The sequence below is a fragment of the Chanos chanos genome, chromosome 1 (assembly GCF_902362185.1).
Source record: "Chanos chanos chromosome 1, fChaCha1.1, whole genome shotgun sequence".
Lineage (NCBI taxonomy): Eukaryota > Metazoa > Chordata > Actinopteri > Gonorynchiformes > Chanidae > Chanos > Chanos chanos.
Genome location: NC_044495.1, coordinates 5,889,915 through 5,903,642, shown reverse-complemented (window position 1 = coordinate 5,903,642; position 13,728 = coordinate 5,889,915).

Genomic DNA, 13,728 nt, shown 5'->3' with positions numbered 1-13,728 from the left:
ATAGGTAGGGCCTGTTCCACACGACAAATCAAATTACCTCTGCCATGAGATCATTTGCATGTTGATGCCCCATTGGTTGCATCATTTTTCAAACTGATCTCCCATTGGCCCCAAACTTGGCCCTCAGATGCCACTTACTGTTCAACTATTTCTTGAGAAGGGACAGCAAAGGTTTTTAGTCTACAGACAGCAAAGGTTTTTAGTCTACAGACACAACGGTTTAGACACACACACACACACACACACAGACGCAAACACCTCTTACTATCAAATGAGTACGAATAGCTTTGACAGCTTTATCTAGGCACACATTAAGAATAAGAGACAGCACAAAATAGAAAATCACAGTTAAACAACTGCTTGGTGTAACAAGACAACGTTCAAAAGAGCAAACACTTTCTTTCAGCTTTTTTTATCGCTCTCTCTCTCTTTCTCTCTCCTCTCTCTCTCTCTCTCTCTCTCTCTCTTCAATTCTTGAATGCAAATGACTTTCAAAAATGCAGTGTAGTCACAGTAAGTAATTCACAAGGAAACGGCAAAAACGTTATAAATCAGTCTTTTTTCCCCCACTCTCTCTCTCTCTCTCTCTTTCAGCGAGGATATTTTAAAATGGATGTTCTGTGACCTGGCCTTTTTGAGGTGAAGGCCAATTTACAGAATGAGGAAGAGTTTAAAAGTTAGAGAGGTAATGGGAAAAATGGAAGAATGAAAGAAGAGGGGGAGGGAAAGAAGAGAGAGAGAGAGAGAGAGAGAGAGAGAGGTGGGTGTAAAGGATGGAGAGAACCAAAAAATGCAGGAGAGAGGGAAAGAGAACACGCTACTGAGAGAATTAGTGAAAGAGAGAGAGAGAATAGGTAAAAGAGAAGGTCAGAGAGGAGCAGGCATGGGGGAGCCCGGGGAGAGTTGGTCAGTATGCAGGTATGATAAGCACACCTGGGGTCGGTAAGGGACGCCTTGGAAAATAAATAGCAAGTCCAACCTGTGCTTAGCCTCTAGTTTAAGAGCGCAAGGACATCGTAGCATGTGCCAAGAGACTCGGAATGTAACAGCTACACTAACAGGCTCGGTCCCTAACACCTTCTTTTTAAACTTTATTTATTGATTTTTTTTTTTTTTTTCAAGACTCTCAAGAACGTGTCAGCAGCACTGCAAGCCCTACATCTGAACCATTCTGAGGGAAACTGAGTCCTCTCTTCCCGCCTGATTATTTTCCCATATAAGGGGCTGTTCATTCTTTTTTTCTTTTTTTTTATGTTTTTACTTAATACTTAGTGAGGTCGAATTGACCAACAAAGGGAGACTGTTGAGAATCAAAGTAGCAACGTGGCACTTTGCTGTTTTCCTGCAGCGTCTGATTCGTTCTGTTAAACATTTATCTTTCACATTCCACAGGTGTATCTCAAGAACTCGATGTTGAATCTCTTTTTCTGTCTGTGTCTCTCTCTCTCTCTCTCGCATACAAATTCACACACTAATAGTACTCAGCATCGTATGTGATATGTTTCAGTATTAGGACCAACCTCCTTATTTTCCCCTTAAATGAAAGTTGGAATTGTATGGAAGCTACAGTTTTGGACAAAAAGGGAATTTCTACACCTAAAGAAAAAAAAATGATTTCAGCAGCTGTGTTTACATCATAATAAAACACCAGATCACTCAGAGCACACTGTTTAGTCTCCTCCACAGGGGTGAATGAGGACTTCACCAGAGAGGCAACCCTAAACACAACCCTAAACAGACCCTTCTCTGTGTTCGTGCGGGTGAGCTGTGTATTAGTTGTATATTTAAGTCTGCATCTCTCCCAACACTCAGCGTTCGGTGGCATCTGATCTGTCTGGATACTTAGATTGCGTGGACTAATTTAGCACAGTTACGACTCGTCTGGCGAAAGATGCTCCGTTTATGTTTTAGAAGAAAAAGGTTTACTGTAGAACCGGAGAAAGACCCCCTCTACCCCCTCTCTCTCTCTCTCTCTTTTTTTTTCTTAGCTTTTCAGGAAGTACATCCATCCTTCCCTCCATCCCCCTCTTTCACTCTCTCTCTCCGGTCTGAAGTGGGCCCACTGGCCTCCTGATGAGATAAAAGCCTCTTGGAATTCATTTTTTCTCTTTTTTTTATACCCTCATTTTATCTCATCCCCCTCTTTCTCCAGTGTGGCATTTTTGATTGGGTTGAGAGGAGAAAGGCTTTGTATGTGTGCGTGTGTTTGTGTGTGTGTGAGTCTGACCTTTCGCAGGATTCTAAACCTCATTATTCCCTGTCTGGTCCCCAAACTCTCAGCAGGAAGCAAACTAAAGTTTGGAGTCGTGGAGGAGTGGATCTGCCTTGCTTTCTTCCCCTCTCAATCTCTCTCTCTTTCTCTTCTCATGAAGAAATGTTCTTATGAAAGACTCAGCATGTGCCATAGACATCGGCCCAGGGTGAAGAGAGAGAGAGAGAGAGAGAGAGGGAGATACTGAGAGAAATAGAAGGTTGAGGAGTGATGTGAAGACAGGATTAAAAGAAAAAGTGAGCAGAGAAGAGATTGATCTGTGTGACACAAACACACAGACACACGCGCACGCGCACACACGCACACGCACACGCACACACACCACCCTTAACCGATTCTTTACACCTTTCAATGTTTGCGAATCTTCTCTGTCATCTTACACACCAAAATCCCCCAGACTATCGTACATAGATCTACACACACACACACACACACACACACACACATGCTTTGCCTCCTGCCACCCCATGAGAGAGTGACACATTTGCACGGCACACACATCACACCACTGATGAATATAACGCAAGCTAATGAAGCACAGTGCCACGTTAAATATGCGTGTTGCTATGGCAACAGGGACTTTTTTTTTATTATTAAAGGCTTGTTCATCTGTGGTAAGACATTTCACCTTTGTGTGAATGAAAGAACATTTTTGGGGAGATTGTACGTGAGTTAGTCGCCATTTGTCTGCACACGAGAGTGTGTGTGTGTGTGTGAGAGAGAGAGAGGGACAGTGAGAGAGTTTTAAGTTCTCGTTGCATAACAATTCTGTAACTATAACAAGACAAGAAACAAACACACACCTGAGGCAGGGACACAATGACCTCTTTTTCAGGGTACATGTCAAATCTAAGTAAGCATGTCAATCAAAACAATGCTCACATGCCTCACACATGCACCGAAAATAGTTACATACCCCGGTTATCAACAGAGCCTTATCTTCCTCTCCATCTTTCTTTCTTTCTTTCTTTCTTTCTTCTTTTTTAAGCAATCTTTATATTATTTTAGTAATTGTAAACCATGGCATAGGTTTGGGTCCTTGCAGTAAAATATTGCAGAAAAACACAATGCTAAAGGGCAGGACAAACTGTATCTCATTGAAACAAACTAGTTTGCAATGGGTCAGTTCATTACATTACAGACTGGTTACCAGCCTTTAGTAAAAAAAAAAAAAGAAAGAAAGAAAGAAAGAAAAGCCAAAAACAAACAAACAAAAAAACAGTTTGAAAAAAACAAAAAACAATCTTCCCAGTATGGGCGGCATGGTGGCGCAGTGGGTAGCTGGTTTCCTCCCACAGTCCAAAGACATGCAGGTTAGGTGAATTGGAGATGCTAAATTGCCCCAGGTATGAATGTGTGTGTGTGTGAGTGTATTTGTCTGTGTGTCTGCCCTGTGATGGACTGGCAACGTGTCCAGGCCTTTTCCCTGCCTTTCTCCAGCACTCCCCGTGACCGTGATTAGGATAAGCGGCTTAGATGATGATGAGTGAGTGAGTGAGTGAGTGAGTGAGTGAACACATTGCAACACATTTCCTTCACATGTAAAAACATGCCTCAGCTTTCCAAGCTATCTTGATACCGAGTCACACGAATATTTAAGTCAAATCGTAATCCTGTTATAATCAGTAAACAGTTCATATCTTTTACATGTATGAGGGTCTTCGTATCGAGAGACTGATGCTTCACATTTCCGGGCAGCTGTTGGCTCACTAACTCATCCACCATGACGGAGGTCTTGACATAGATTTTTTTTTTTTTTAACTCCTCATCTCAGCACTGGAGAAGAGAATTTTTTCTTCTTTAAATTGACCTCAGTAAGACTGCCGAGAGTTATTTCTGTGGACCGCGTTTCCCGTGTTCGGGTATGTAATAACGGATCGCCCAGGAGCGAGCAAACAACTCGATATTACTAACCCAGGTACGCCGCGGCATCCACGTCTTCACCAATACATGACATCAGAAAGGAAAAGATGAGATCTATCATTTAGCATGCAGAGACACGCCGACGGGCCATTTTGCATCTATTGCTAGACTGAGATTCCTGTTATGTCGCGAATATCTGTCACATTCAGACGAGTGTCTATATCACATCATTTTAAACATTGGACTTCTTAGCTGCCACCAGGTTTTCACTTTTCTTTTTCTTTTTCCCCCCGACAGCTATTTTCTGAAGGCGGGGGGGGGGAAGGGGGGGGGGCTTGTGGATGGCTTCTCCGAGTGCCCGATTTAGAAGCCGAAACCAGCCTGCTTGCGCTAATTCAGTGCCTATCCTCTGCTGAATCATCCAGTGCGCAAGTGTGATTCTCAGGTTTTCTCCTGTGCAGCTCACATTTTTAAAAATGTGAACTTTAAAAATGGTCCTGTTGACACTGCCCGATGCCACACAGATGAAAGGAGCACTTTCTCAGGTAGCTCTTTAAACAACGTTTTTTGTTGCCCCCCTCACCCCACCCTTCCCGCCCTTTTTTTTTTTTTTTGAAATGTAAGTAGCCACTAATTTCTGCTACGGATTTTCCGTCAGTTACTTTGTTATTTTATCTGTAGTACATTTTGGACTGCATCATTCGCTGGAGTCAGCCGGCATCACGCGAACTCAATCATAGGGTTCAACCATAGCCCCTGTTAAACCTACGTTAAAATATCCGTGTTTAAAACCGCACGATTCTAGCAAACCGTACTATACAACACGCTAAGAACCAAACAAAGTAAAAATCCTATGACTTCATTTACATTGTTAAAGGAGTAGAACCCCTAAAGAAAAATTAGTTATGCAGGTTAGATCCAAACAGTGCTTTTAGGAAGGTATTTGGAAATGTGTTACTCCAAACAGTGTAACATGACGTGACTACCACAGGGACACAGGCGCCTCCTAGTGGGCACCGGCAGATTTCTCTGTAGGCACAGGTCTTGGTTAAATACTAATGTACGGAACTCTCTGGAATGGATAGCATGACCACAGCATATTTATAAAGCCTAATTGTCTTTAATCTGCTTAAACACCTCAGTTGGAAGCCCATACAACATGATGTGGTTTATTAATAAGGTCCAGTTAAATGAGTAATTACACTACCAGCAATGATATTCATTTGCCAGCTTGAAACGGTGGAAAAATCAATAGCATCAGCATCAGTGAAGGCAAGACCGAGTTCACAGGATTTTCAGGTGAACATTTTGAAAATAATGGAGGAGTTTAATGACTGCTGCTTAATCATTCATATCTGCCTCGGGTGATGAATCTCTGTCTCACACACACACGCATACACACACGCACACACATGCACGCACACGCGTGAGAGAATGTGGGTGTGTATGTACCTGTCTGAAAGACATTGTGTACCTTCATACTAAACAATGCAGTGATGGAACTCCTCATGCTGGTTGTTGGTACTTTTTATTTTTGCAGAGTGATGCATCTCATTCACTGTAATTCCCTGTCCTACTCTCTCTCTCTCTCTCTCTCTCTCTTTCTTTTTCCTTCGTTCTGTTTATGTGCGCATTTATCCAACCGGTGCATTTCACTTCTCTTTCACTTTTCTCTGTATCTTCCTTTAGTCTTGGCCAGTAATGCTCGAAATGAATTCCTGGAGGTTATTCTTTCAAAGCAGGTTCTCTCACTTAGCCAGAGTGAGACAAAAGGCAGAATTTAAGAAGAGAAGCAAGCTAAAGAACCGTTTCTACCGGGCAATCTCGACTTGTGGCTCAAGTTACTCAACGGGCTGATGGGTCCTGCTTTGTGGACCATGTCGCTTGACCCATAAAGCAGATATCTATAATTGACAGGTGCAAAAACTTCAATATCCCATGTCTTTTGATGGGGAAAATATCAATATTTGACATAACTTCATAATCTGTCTATCAGAGGCTGCTGCTCCTCTTCTCTTCATTTAAAACCTCGTCTCTTGGTGGTAGTCTCATTTAAAAAAATGCCAAAAACATATGAAGTAAATGAACGCAAATGAAGCATATGAGTTATATAAAGTGAAGTAAATCTTGGTTAAGATTAGCATCGTGGGTCGCGTTTGACACACATTATGTGCAATTACGAGGCGACGCTAACTTGTTCAAATGTCAGACTTTGACATCTAACTCACTCTGTATTGAAACTGATCTGCATTTATATCAATTTACATAATTATAGTTCACTCTAGACCAGTTCAGTGAGCCTCTGTGTTCTGAACTTTATTTTGAGTCGTGATCTTTCAAATGTTCTTCCTGTGGGTTCACGAAAACGTATAAGACAATTCAACTCTAACCATGAACGGGAATCTCACGGTTTAAACGAACAGACCGGGACGGTAAATCAGAACTTTTGAGTCGACACTAGAGCCACTGACTCCTTAGTGACTGGAAATGAATGTATGCAGACTGGGGGAGAGCGGTCAAGTCAATGCGGATCATTCTTTTTCCCGAGATCGTTACGGAGGATCAAGACGCGTGTCTCTGCATCCCTCACATCTTCCCCTCTGCAACCACGGCAACCGGCCTGAAGGTCCATGGACGTACGGGATGAGCGAAGGGTGTGGAATTGGAAACGCGCGTATGTACGTTTGAGTCATTTAGTGTCGTGTCTCTGCTCTTTGCAGGAACTCTCGGAGCTTTGAATAGACTCCTGCAGGCACGGCCCCCAGTAACGCTGATTGATCTTGATTGATTGATTTCATTGATTAATTTCATTGATTAAAGTCGGTGCTCCGTTGCATATATATATATATTTTTTTTCTCTTTGTTCCCTTTGCTTTATTTCTCCGTCATTTCGCCTTCCTGTCACCAACCCTGGATCTATTGTCTCATCATTATTCCTCTACTCACTCCCACCTTGTTGTCATTCTTTCTCTCTCTCTCTCGCTATCTGTCCCTCTCTCTCTGTCTCTCTCTCTGTCCCCTAGGTCAAGTATCATTCAAAATGTATTCTCCGACTCTGTCTTCATTTATATTTATCCTCTCTCATTCACTTTTTCACTCTCTTTATCTCTCTCTCCCTCTCTTTTTTCTTTTCTTTCTTTTGCCCTGCAGCTGGTGTGCTTCAGGCATTTGTTTATTCATTCATTGGTTTGCTCTGCTCTGCCTCCTGTGTGCTCTCTCTCTCTCTCTCTCTCTCTCTCCCTCTCTCGTTATTCTGTCAGGAGCAGATATTAGTCATTCAGTCAGGCTGAAGAGGGAACATTCTCCTCTGATAAGAGAAGCTGAAGGAGTTCTCTCCACAAAAGCTTCTCTCTCATGTCATCCCTGATTGGCTTCCTCTCCAGCACTGCCGGACATTAGCATCTATCGCTGTATTGCTCCCCCCCCCACTCCCCTCTCTCGCTCTCTCTCTCTCTCTATCACTCTCCCTCTATTCTTCCAGAAATAGTGGAAGCTTTAACTTCAGTGGGATTTGCTCACTTAAAACTCACTGAGGGTCACTGATGTGTGTTCTGTTTCCCTCTCTCGCTCTCTCTTTCTCTCTCTCCCCTTCTCTCTCTCCTTCTCTCTCTCTCTCTCTCTCTCATGGCCTGTGGTCTCACTGTACCATTCATTTACTTTCTGTCCCTTTCCTTGTTTTTCTCCCTCCCTCCACATAACTGTCAATCAAACACCTCCCGAGCATCTATCTTCAAGTCATGCCCGTGCAGAGGCTTTAATCTGACAGTACAGTCCAATCAACAAATAATTACAGGACACAGTAACAACGCCGACCCTAACAAACAACAACACAAACAAACGAAAACAACCCCCTTTTAGCATGAGTCATCTTTGATTTCTCTGAAGCTCTAAGTAGCCTGCTAATCAATGACAAACAGACATTTGAACCACACAGCAGATCCATTGTTTGAGCAATGTTTTTTTTTTTTATCTCTTCTCTTTTCATTAAATCAATGCTCCACAGATATATTAGAGAGTTAAAGCCTTTTTTTGTTGCTGTTGTTGTTTTAATGTGTGAGGGGGAAGAAAGAGGGATGTGAGTTAATGAGTGTTTGAGAAATCTTTTTTTCTCCGAGTGGGGGCTTTGTTAATCTGCGGGAAGAGCGGTTTGATGGGCCAGCGCGTGCGTGCGAGAGTACAGTGTGTCAATAATGAATTTAAAGATGAAATAGCGCTGCTGTCTACAGCTAATCATCGGTCGTCTCCTAACGCTTCCTGTTTACAATCAGTCATGGTAACTTATGGTTATTCAATACTAATAAGATTTCCCAGAGAGCTTTGCTCTGTTGTTCTTTTATCTCCCGTAATAAAAGGAATATCAATAGTAAAAGGCTGTTTTATGAGTTATAATGACTGGCTCTGTGCTATAGAATGTTCTGTTCTGTTTCACTTTTAAACAGCATGACACTGTGTGACCCAGCTAAACACTGGTCTTTTGTGCTTTTGTGATCTTTAATAAATGTATGTGTGTGTGTGTGTGTGTGTGTGTGTGTGTGTGTGTGTGTGTGTCTGTCTGTATGGATGTTTGAATGTGTGTGTATATATGTGTATATAAATATCTCAAAAGGCTATGTGTGTGTTTCTCTGTGTGCATGTGTTTGGTTGTGTGCTTCTGTGTGCATGCATGTGTGTGTGAGTCTGTGTGTGTATGTGTCTGTATGGATGTGTGAATGTGCGTATATTTTTATATCTGTGAAACACTGTGTGTGTGTGTGTATCATTATGTCGGTGTATGCCGATCTCTGTGTGTGTGTGCGTGTGTGTGTGCGTTTGTATGTGCATCATTATGTCTGTGTGGCCATATACTTATCCTAGTGCACCTCTGTGTTTGAGCCATGTGCCTAAGTCTTCTGTCTGTGTGTCTGTGTCTGTGTTTGTGTGTATGTCTGTGTGTCTGCATGTGTCCGGTTGGTCTGTGTGCGTGTTTGTGTGTGCGTGTGCGTGTGTGTTTGTATGTGCATCATTATGTCTGTGTGGCCATATACTTATCCTAGTGCGCCTCCATGTATGAGCCATGTGCCTGAGTGTTCTGTCTGGGTGTGTGTGTATGTCTGTGTTTGTGTGTATGTCTGCGTGTGTCTGGGTGGCCTGTGTGTGTGTGAATAAGTGCATGCGTCACATGGCTGTAGTTCTACATTAATTAAATGCATTCATGTCTGACGGCACAGTGCACAGCCAATATCTGCAAGCTCAATGAGGGAGACCGGGCAAGAAGATTACAGCCCGCGGCTGCTTAAAAACTCATCTTTTCTCTCTCTCTCTCTCTCTCACACTCTCTCTCTGGCCATTACATTACTGCTCGTTCACAAGAGTGCCCTGGTCCACTCCACAAGCGTATGGAGTGTCTATGAGTTTTCAGTGAAATATTCTCCACAATATCGCTGTTTCCCTCCGTCAGCAGAGAGGCGTCATCACACCTACGGCTCCGTCCGGAACCGTCCTCTCCTCATTACGGTAAATCAGATATCAGTGTTGTCTCATGCATCATTGTGTCAGCGGAATATTCAAACCGTATTACATTAGGACGCTAACACAGGCGCTTCTACTGCTACCGCCCAGCTCCTGAACGCCAAAGCCCCTCCTCAAACACATGGTTCTGTCACAGACGCAGGGTACGGTTTATAAGAGCGTCAAATATCTGCACTTGGTTCCTCCACACCATGGACGTTGGACGCGGTTTTTACCGTGTCGAATAACCGAGATACCTTGTGTCCGTATTGTCCTTTTGTCTGTGTCTCGTTGTATGTGTTTTTTTGGTTATGTTTTTGCCTGTTGAGGAAACAATGGGTGAAAATTGGATGGGAAAAATATGATAGTTTAAAACGGCATGAAAATTGGAGCGTCAAAAATAGCAATGCAATTTTCTGAAACACCAATCCAAATGCAAATGATGGTATCTCAACTGCATGTAGTTGCCAAAGTAAACTTTCAGTTTTTCCCACTCTGTCTTGCTTTTTTTTTTTTTTTTTTTTATTATTATCACCTTACGCCTTCATCTTTTGCATAATCATAATCATAAGCATGACCATATTTTTTTTATTTTTCTCACTGATTCTGTCTAAACACACATATGACAACCGCATTTTCAACTCCAGGAACCAAATCTCCCCAAATTCACCTTTGTGTTTCGTCCCCCTATGAAAATAAAAAAATTAAAACATGAGTCATTTCTGTGATGTTTGGTCAGTAATAGATATGAACACCTGTATCTTCAATATTGAAGGATTATGTCAGTGTATCACAACCTCTCCAAAAACTCATTATCATTCTAATGCAGCGATGAAATACTTCTAAAAAAAAATCACATGGTAATTTTGTCTGTATTGCAAGTTGCTATAATGCTGTTTTTTGATTGGTTGTTAGAGCCCCTGTACAATTCTGTTTACTCTGTCTACTATGTATTGTGTTCTCTTACAATGTGTTTTTAAATGAATAAAATAAATAAATAAAAACAAATAAGATTCATCCAATTTATTTTAACAAGAACAGCAAGGCAAGTCTTGGCATATTTTCTCATATTGTTTTTTAGAAAAGAATACAGTAAGTCTGTTGTGGCTTGTTTTCGTGGCTCTCAACAAACATTTTACACACACATTCCATGGTTACAGCATGTGTACATCCAATCAACCTTGGCGTAAGAGTGCTTTGATCCCGCCCCTGTGATTACTGGACAATGGGGCCTGTCAGTCATCTTGACAGCTGATAGCTTTTAAACGAACAGTAAAGTGTGTAACAGTGCACAGCAGTAAGAACGGGCTGAGGGAAAGACACATCTGTTCCTCATAAAAACATGCCACTGTGCAAAAGGTGATGTTTTGTCCAGTGTCAACACTGGAATCCAGTGCTGCTTCATAACTGGGCTGTAACTCTGCTTGGTATTCCATCTGTATGTCTTCTGCATTGTCTCCGTTTTCCCACCTCCATTCCCAGTTCGTCCAGAGCTACCCCCCCCCCCCCCCCCATCTCACCCCCAAGGGACCGTAGCTTCATCGTCGGCGGCAACCAGGCCCCCGGTGTGGTGAGCCAGGTTCTGAGGTCCTATGTCACGATCCTTATTCATGAGAAATGACGTATGGAGATACAGAATGTCGTGACTCGATTTCATAAAGGCATATTAGGGTTCGTGTTGTACATACGTGAATCTTCTTTGTTTAAACTGTTGCTTAACCCTGCAAACCTTCCATTCTGTAACTTTGCAGTAAAACAGTGATCAGGGGGTAAACCTGACATGAATGGTCTATGGCTATAGCCCCAGGCTAGTATTCTCATTTAATACAACACAGATATTAGGATAGTGAGAGTTAATGTTTAGAGCTGGATTTCCTGTGTGTGTGCATGTATGTATGTGTGTGTGTGTGTGTGTGTGTGTGTGTGTGTGTGTGTGTGTGTCAGTGTGTATGTGATGCTTGGGGGGAATCTCTATGGGGAGAAGTCGGTAGTTCTGTTGGTGAGTTTGTAACAGAAACGCAGTGACTATAAGATTCTCTCAGCATGGGGGGAGGTGAGAGAGAGAGTGAGAGAGAGAGAAAGAGTGGTAGAGAGAAAGGGGAATGAAGCACTATTACAAGGAGTGAAAACGAGGGAGAGAAAAAAGGAGAGAGCCGGACAAGAGAGAAAATGGAGGTTGAGAGTGAAGATGGATGAGAAGAGAAGAGAAGAGAAGAGAGGTAAAAAGGTACAAGATAGAAAAAGCCAGCAGAATGGGAACAGGGAAAATAAATGTGGAAAAGAGAAAATTTAAGAGGGGGAACATAATGTAAGATATCACGTATCTTCTTAAGCAGGCTTTTGGAGGGGTTAAAGGTCAACCACGGTGGGGTTGGGGGCTGGTTACGTAATTTTCGATCTAAGTATGAATCTAATGTCTAAAGGTAAGTCAGCATCAAAAAGGAAATATCAAGTCTGAAGACATTTAATTTTTTTTTTCCCCCAAACACCAAGGGAGAGAAAGAAAATGTGTTTTAGCAGAAAAAAGAAAGAAAAGAAAAAAGAAAAAAAAAAACCCAGCAGCTTGCCTCAGATGCTCAAAAAATCGATCCGATACCATCTGCACCCCGTGGTGCTGAACAGGAGGGAGCTCGTCATTGTCATAACAACAGCGTTTGATGTAATCTGTCGATTCAAGAAAGAGCAAACAGCCTCATTTTTATTGTACCAAAAGCCGGTGTAAATATATTTATATACCACCGTCCTATGTTCGGTCAGACATTACAAAAATCTAAAATAATACAAAACATTGTTATGAAACGTCTAAACCACGCTCGCGAGCTGAAACATGCCCACACGCAGCGCTAACGCGGTGACCGCAGTTTCCATGGACTCTCCTTTAGCAATTAGTCAGGATTCTCCTATTGAGATTAGCCAAGAGGACCGGAAACAATCAATCAAGATGAGCTCTCAGGTGAGGGGAGATCTGAGGATCTGTTCCCCATCACCTTCCCCCAAAGATCTCTTCCCCCAAAGCCTGTGGTTCTGAACACACGTCCAAAAAACCGAACCAAACCAAAACAAACAAACACAAAAACAGGCTCAATAAAACGACACGCCAGTGTCACGTCTGGGGCAGTCGGGGGGAGGGCTGCGTGGGGGGGGGGCGCTTTGGGGAGAGGGCTTCGAGTGTTTAGTCAAACACCTCGGCGCAGACCAGACTTTAATTGACATATCCGAGCTGGTAAGCTGTTAAGGAGCAGGATTAGTTTGACTTTTCCATACATCACCACTCATTACTATAGGTAATTAACCAATGATTCAGGATCACTGCCATTTAGTCCTCTCACAGCCAAGTAATTCTGTGATTTATTCAAAAAAGGAGTCAAGACACGCATGAGGCTTAAGGTATTTCTCTTCACCCTTTGGTGGCCTATAGTGAAGAGACAATATGTGTATGCTAGTAGATATTTTACAATTTGTACTTGTCCGTTAAGCGATGCATGAGGATTAACGTGCGTTTGAATGTATCCAGTAAAGAGATGACACCTGTCTATCAGTCATCAAGCCACCTGTCAAAGTTCAGCTGTAAACTGTCGGGCGGACACTGCGCAGCTTTCAGAGAGAAAAGGACATTTGTTAACCTTAAGTGTTCCTTAGTAATTAAAGTTGCAGTTGTGTAAACTCTCTCCCTCTTTTTCACCCTTCCTTATTTCTATCACTCTCACTCTGCCTCTCTATCCCTATCCCCTTTGATCCCAGTTCTCAATTCATGGCCCAGTCCTCCCTGCGTGCAGGACCAATGCATACCAAAGCAGAAACCACTCGCTGTAACACCTAACAGATGCCAGGCTCGATGTTTTAGCACAGCAACCCCCAAATGCTGATAACGTTTAATTGCGAGGGAGACTAGATCACCTCGGGAGGTTAGTTTCCCTGTGAGAATGGAATTCAGACCATGTCACAGGCCCCATCTGCATTGCTCCACTCGGGCACAAACTATGTAGAACAAAAGAAAAATGAAACTAACCATATGATATTATCAGTTAAATAGGTATATCGAGTCATAACTGTTCGTATAGTCATAATGCGCGGTAAACTTAAAAATAGCCAGGAGCCAAGTCAGG